At 36.2% G+C, this 7,423-nt stretch overlaps 1 long non-coding RNA gene across 1 annotated transcript; it reads right to left on the bottom strand.

The window, feature by feature from the left end:
- Window positions 1-1,720: 1,720 nt before the first annotated feature.
- On the bottom strand, window positions 1,721-2,634 carry LOC107773711 (uncharacterized). Its single transcript, XR_001645356.2, has 3 exons — window positions 2,535-2,634; window positions 2,222-2,285; window positions 1,721-2,135 (listed from the first exon to the last, which is right to left on the bottom strand). It is a non-coding gene; the product is annotated as an uncharacterized LOC107773711 (long non-coding RNA).
- Window positions 2,635-7,423: the final 4,789 nt, after the last annotated feature.

Genomic DNA, 7,423 nt, shown 5'->3' with positions numbered 1-7,423 from the left:
GTCGATACTCGACATCAAAGCTTTCGATGCCCGACGATGAAGCCTGATTAGTCCTCGAAAGATTTGAGGTCGATACAATCATATGAGGCGATTCAGGGAAAAATCCTGCCCCCGGCCTTGTTGGAGAAGAAGCGAAGTAAGGTTACTATACGCCATAGAGAGGGATGAATTTGACCAAGGGTGACCTGATATCTTTTGCAAAAATCAATGATTATCGGGTCGACGGGACCCAACGTGAAGGGGTAAGTGTAAACACTTAAAAACCCCTCCACATGGGTGATGACGCTCTCTTTAGGGGAGGGAATTTGCAACACAACCTCGGAACTCCAGTTGCAGTCTTTCCTCACAGCCTCGAGAAGACCCTCAATTATCGAGCACATGTACATCGACACATGCTCACATCGACACGGAACAGATGGAGGATTCTCAACCTTAAAATCGATCTTCAGAGTACACGGGCCGGGAACATATTCATGGGTAGGCAGCTCCATCGGCGCCTTGTCGCCGGACGGTCATGAAGAAGAAGCTTTCTCCTTCTGAGGTACAGTTTTCGAAGTTTTGGCCATTGATATGAGAAGAAGAAAGGCAAAGGAAGATGAAAAGTTGATGACACCAAACACTGGTGTAGATGGCTCTGCAAGCGGCGAAATAGAGAGAAATGGTAAGAAAATTTGGAAGAGAGAAGGCGTAAAAGTGGTAAATGTTAGATGGAGGGGTTATTTATAGGCTTGCATCATGGCGGTTCAATATCAGAGGTGGCCGACCACCATCTGACATACATTAAATACCTTGAAAGACTAAATTGATGGGACAGTTATCACGTACGTCATGATCGAGCCCTGTGAAAACGTCAGCTTATAACCCGATCGAACCGTCGAAAATCATATCGATTCTCACCACATCCTTCCTGAGAAACGAGGGGATTATCTGTATACGGTCGAAAAAGATTTCGGCCTTCCTACGTTCGATCTATTTCGAATGGTAAGCAACCTGAGTGGGATTGTGGGATAAGTTCCGAAGGCAGTACAAACGAGCCTCGGGTCCGAAGGCTGATCGAGGAGTCGGCTCGATACTTTTATTGAGCTCGTGACCAAATCGATCCGCAAGGCATTGCTTCGAGGTCGGAAATGCACTACGCCCACCCCAAAGGTCGAACTCAAGTCAAAACCGAGGGCTCGACCCAATAACGAGTTCGAGCCAGTATAGAGCTCACAGACAAGAGCCGTTACAACCGCACTAAGAGAGAGAATCTTGGCGGGAATCGAGGAACAGACAATTCATCATGGGTCCTCCACTATATGCTTTATTTTATTATAAATAAAGTAGGATCCCTCTATTATAAAGAGGGGGAATCCTTGTTAGCAGAAAAACACTGAATACACTGTAACAGAATATCACTTCTCATATTGAAGGATATCTCCTTGTACTTGTTTTACTTTATCTTATTCATTCTTTTTGTTCACTATTCCCGATCTCACAGTCAAGAATACACATATTTCTATCTCTCTATACGATTTGTATCAAATTGCATCACATATCCTTAGAACCTTTCACAAATTTAACGTTATCTGATTTTTCGGGTAAACAACAACATTTCTTAATCTTAAGATATTAGCTTTTGGAATTGGATTAATGCTTTTGTTGATATTCTCAAAAATTCTTCCTTCAAGTGATATAGGAAGAAAATGTCTGCTTATGTTACTGTGAACTTGTTTTGTTGGCCAATAAATCAATTTTCTTTTTTAATAAATCAAAAGAATATGTTCTAAAGAAAGAAGTCCCTTGTTGGCCAATAAATCAATTTTCTTTTTTCATAAATCAAAAGAATATGTTCTAAAGAAAGAAGTCCATGTTTGTTTGGGTATAAAATCCATTTATACCAGTTACAATTTTGACCACCTTCTTCCATATAAGACACAAAAGAAAAAAGAAGAAAAGATATCAATGCTTGATAATTTAATTGAAAGAGAAAAAAGAGTACAATATTAATAGAGAGAAAAAATTAGTACCCATGTCAGTTCGATCAGAATTTGAAGTGATGTTTTCTTCTTGGACTAACCGCATTCTTATTTTCGAGACGTCATTTGTTTTTATTTGTAATCCCCTTGTTATTTAAAAATCATCACCGAAGGTTCCTGCACAGTTAGATCATTTCAAAAACAAAATCTTACAAATATTGATCCTCAATAAAGTAACGGTAAGAATGTAAAACATTTCTTACCCCAGAAAAGGCATCTCAATCAAGCGTCAGGCTTCAGAAACAAAGAGAAGCAACGTCTATTTTTCTGTAAAGAACATCAACAAATAAACCACACTATAATAATTAATAGATTTAACGAAAATAGAAATATAAAGGCAACAATGTCAACTCTACATAATTTGTTATCTTCAAACAGAAGTAGCATTAAAATAAGGAAAGTCTCATTTTTTGGAGATATAAATAGATGAAACTAGCAAAGGGTTAACGATTAAAAAACCAAGAAATTTGAAAAGTAAATTGTAGAAAACTGATAAGAAACGGCAATAACGGCAACCTCTTTTATTGTCTTGAATATGACCAAAAGCAGTTTTGAGAGAATTTGAGAGAATGATTGTTTTCTTCATCTTTAAGAACGTTATCTGCGTTTGGAATTTTAACCATAACTGTTCTTTTAATAGTCACTTGAGAGGTGACGTTTGGTTTTTTTGGTAAAAAAGTCGCTTTCAATTTATAATTTATAATAAAAAGCAGATAAATAAAAGTCAAAAAATAGACAAAAAAGATAATTGAGTTTCTTGGTCAAATAAAGCTGCCACATCTTGCCTAGTCCCTCTTTTATATATATATATATATATATATATATATATATATATATATATATATATATATAGATTCTTAGGCGAGATTTGCTATTAAGCTTTACTGGTTCTCTAACATTGATTGAGGACATCTCTAACATTGACATTTTCTAGTCTCCTTATTAATCTCCTTAAGGACATATTTTCTTGTTCATATGTCAAGGGCGGGTAAAGTTTTGCATTATAGAGTAGCATTCTTCTCCTTCACATTGTCGGTCAAGTTTGGGGACAGTGAATAGAGCTGGTCCCTATTTGACTGAAGAGGGTAGGGTCCAAATACGATTATTTTGTGTTTAACAAATGGATTGATAAAAATATTCGAGTATCTAAGTGTAAAGCTTTGTGCACATCCATTTTGGTATTCTGTTTCTTCTTTCTTTTTCACGTCTTCCATTTTTAGGATGTGTATGTGAGTAATTTTATTTATACTATATAAAAACTTTATAAATGTGTAAGGAAGAGCTAGACCATGCCTTACTAGTCCCTATAGAGAAGAAGACAAGCCTTCTTCTGTACAGAATATATCTAGTTTCTCCAATAAATTATTCCTAAATTTCACCAAAATAATACAAACCAGTTTTATTCTCCTGAACACCTTCTATGCTACTTCTTGATAGCATCATCTCCAGCAAGAGAATTATAAATATACAAAATCACACGATCAAATCAAAATAAGTTTTTAACAACCATTTATTGTTATTGCAGTGAATATCAAGTGCAATAAGTTTATAAGTTCAAATTACTACTATAACCTATGCCTCCCAAGTATGAGAGTGTAACATGAATTGAGCAAAATACTAGAAAGGTACAGCAACCTTCAATTTACTTTCTAGAGGACCTTCAAAAACTACTGCTAAAACTTCAGTTGATACCACGAAATTATGGCAAGACAGCAATAAGAGGATCGCCATAACCAACAGCGTCTGTGATGCACCCACAGATGGAAAGAGTAAGTTCAGACACTCCAAGAGAACATGAATGAAAGAATGTTAGATATCTACAAGCCACGCATTCACTGCTGTTAAGTACATCTCAAATATTCACATTAATTCTTGAAACCAAAAAAAGCTTCTCCTTAGTGTTTTGGTACCAAGGAAGCAACATTGAAAGAGCTACATCTCAAAGATTCAGATTAATTCTTGAAACCGAAAATAGCATCTCTTTAGTGTTTTGATGCCAAGGAAGCAACATTGAAAGAGCTTCCGTACCCAAAAAAGAAAGGGATCTTTACACAAATAGCCTGCCATATTTACTATTTACTTTTTCTAGCCATATACATAGATTATACATTGATTATACGTAATTATACACATGTAATACATATATTCATAGGCTATTTATAGTTTAAGCGGTTGGGTGGTCGGCTATTTGGGTTAATTCTTCATAAAAAAAAGAAAGTGCTCGGTTAATAACCATGTATAAATGGGTCATGAAATATATCTCTAACCAGTCCACCAGAACCATCGTTATGCACAAAACAGCCAAAGTTCATGTATCAATTAGATTTTAGCAACAAAGAGTGGCAGTACCTGAAAGCTTAGGATATCAAAGCCATAATGACAAATTGTCCTTGACTCATCACCTTGTGATCAACCAATTTAATCCATAGGCCAATTCTAGTATTTTTGTTAAGGTAATTTGTAATACTAGTATTTATTATAATAATTTTGTAATTACAATTTTATCAGTCTCTGTAATTCTTGTAAGGTCTTGCTTTTTAATCATTTGGCATCTCACCTGAACTTTTTCTATTTAACAGTTGTTGATGTATTACATTATGACTTTATGTACAACATGATATGCCTAGTGTCATTCTATGCTTACACTTTTAATCCAGCTAAACCTGCTCGTCCCCATCTCACATCTGCAGATAACCCCAAACCCTGAATTGCTTTTTAGTTATTATTTCATATCAATGTATGACTACAACTATTATTGCTTTATTTCAACTAAAGTTACTTTTCACATATTGAAATCTTGAATCCTCGGATCATAATGCTTCTTTGCATAGCTCCAATTTAGAATTAATTGCCTCCCTTGTTGCATCTTACAGTAAAATTAGCACATTGTGGAGAACGCTGCCTTCTACATGGTTAAACAACTTCACTAGCTGATAAACGCGAAGTGTTACGTGCTGGGTTAAAGAAAGTAAATTTAAATAATATGCTCAAGCCTATGATGTCTAACAGTCGTTGAGTAGATTTTCACAATTCAGCAACAATGGTCTGTAAAATGTGAACTCAAAGAATCATGCATATATACACACTGATGCAAAATCATTAGCCCAGTTCAAACTATCAGAAATCAGGCTAGTAGGAGAAATTAACAATTCTTGAATTCAAGAACAGATACCACTAACTCAACAGCCACAATTTCTTTTTATATCAGGTCCACTCCTTAAGAAACTTCTATTTTGAAAATGACTACATCACAAAACAAATTCGAGCCAAAAGAGGCGGAGACCTCAAATCCTGGATTCTGGTTTTGAAAATTTGATATGCACTACAGTAGGTCATTTAGCAGAAAAAAACTGCAACTACGACAGTTTGAGGCATAAAACAACAATCTAAAAAAGAAAGAAAAATTAAAGAAGCATACCGCCATCATTACTGAGAAGTTTCAAGACCTCTCCAGCTGCATCTGACTGCTCAACATGAAAAAGAGAGGTTAGCAGATATACCACAATGAAAATCAATATGTTAGCAGAAAAAGTTTTCAAGGATGTACTTTAACCGCGAGTTCCATCCCAAACTGATCCAGAAAGCCAATTGTCAGCCTCACATTAATAACATCACCCTGCACTCAAGTTCAAGGCATGTATAGGGTCAATCATCAAGTTATAATCCCATGAAGTGCAGGTCAAGTTCAATCCTTTTTTCTTTGATAAAGTAAGGTAATTTTATTAATGTTTAGTACCAAGAACATACTGTAAAAGTACAGAAGATTAACTAGGTAAAGTTCAATCCCACCATAAGCTATGGTTAAAACAGTATACATGAGATAAGACAATGGCCTACTGAGTTCTAAGATCTAACAAAATTGTTGGTGCTATCAGTGCTTAGACCTTTATACAACCAAATTTGTTGATGCAGAGTGCAAAAGACATACATAAGCTAGAATTCTCAGCTCCTCCAGTTCTATCTTCCAAATATTTTAGTAATTCAGTATAAGAGAATCTTTATGTTTGCAACACTTGGCAATTACTACCATCCAGTGGCCATTGGCCAAGAGATGAAAATTTAAGCTACTCAAATTTAAGAAAAAAGAAGTTAGTTGTTATCATTACCTGTTTCAAAAAAACCATCAAAAGAAAAAAAGAATAAACAACTCAAGAATATCTGGATGATGGATTTGTTATGGGTACCTCTTTACAAGCAGGTGGTTGCTTCTTTCCTTTTAATGTCCTTGCCCTTCGGAATGAACCAATCTATTGGGAAGAGGTTAAGAAAGTTATTGCTCACTTTATAAAAGATACATCACAAAAGGGTTCAGTAGGTAACCAATACTTACTGTTGGGGATGATACAATAACATAACCATTAGCTCGATCCAGTGGCTTGTAAAGCTGCTAATTTTTCTGATTTCTCAACGTCAACATTTGTAAATGGACTTTAACTTTTCTGAGGAAGATTTCATAGAGGATGCTGAAACTGCTGGTTTACTTGCACTAGGAGATGGTGATGGTGGTGAAGATACAACCGGCACATGCACTATTGGAGATTCAATATTCCGCTTCAAGTGCATTTCAAAACCTCCAACCTGTGACAAGAACCACATTGATCAATCATACATGAAAGTGAAAATACATTAAGAAATTTAAAAATAGATAGTTAAATAAACATAATCCTTACTAGTCAAACCAACAAAATAATTCAGTAAACTTGTTCTATACGGTTAAAACCGGTCCTCGATCATGAAGATCGATCGACAATGGCATCTCAGTCGAGGGGTATCTACATGGAGAGCTCGAACGAATTCCGAGATGGGGGCGTCGGGCGTCGGGGCGTCCGAATCGACCGAGGCAACATCGACCGACACAGGTCCCGAACATCGATGCCCGAAAGTGATCATCAAGCTCGAAACCAAGGCCGAGGTTCCGATCCGACACCGAGCTCGAGTCAGTATCGAGCTCGCAGACAAAAAGCTGTTACAACCGCACCAAAGGAGAGAATCATGGCGGGAATTAAGGAACAGACACACCATCATGGGTCCTCCACTAGTAATATTATTCTATTATGTTGTTATAGAAAAAGTAGTGATCCTTGGCTATAAAAAGCAAGATAGATTGTAATAGAAGGGATCTTTCCTGGAATATCAAGAATTCATTGTGTTTATCTTTCTAAGCTCACTAAGTATCTTTGTTCATCATTTCTATTTCACATAACAAACACGTGTATTGTTATTTTCAAGGTCAAAGGAATCTACCTATCCTTAGAACCATACAAAAATTCAACGTTATCCGATTTTTCGGGTAAACAGTTTGGCGCCCACCGTGGGGCTAAGGATAACAAGTGATTATTTGATACAAATATACAGTACACTCCAGCTTACAACTTCACACCAGCAATGGCTCTGCCAATCGACCT

The sequence above is a fragment of the Nicotiana tabacum genome, unplaced genomic scaffold, assembly GCF_000715075.1.
Source record: "Nicotiana tabacum cultivar K326 unplaced genomic scaffold, ASM71507v2 Un00453, whole genome shotgun sequence".
In the NCBI taxonomy this organism is placed as follows: Eukaryota; Viridiplantae; Streptophyta; class Magnoliopsida; order Solanales; family Solanaceae; genus Nicotiana; species Nicotiana tabacum.
Note: the sequence above shows the minus strand (reverse complement) of the source record. Positions and strands in the feature narration are given on the sequence as shown.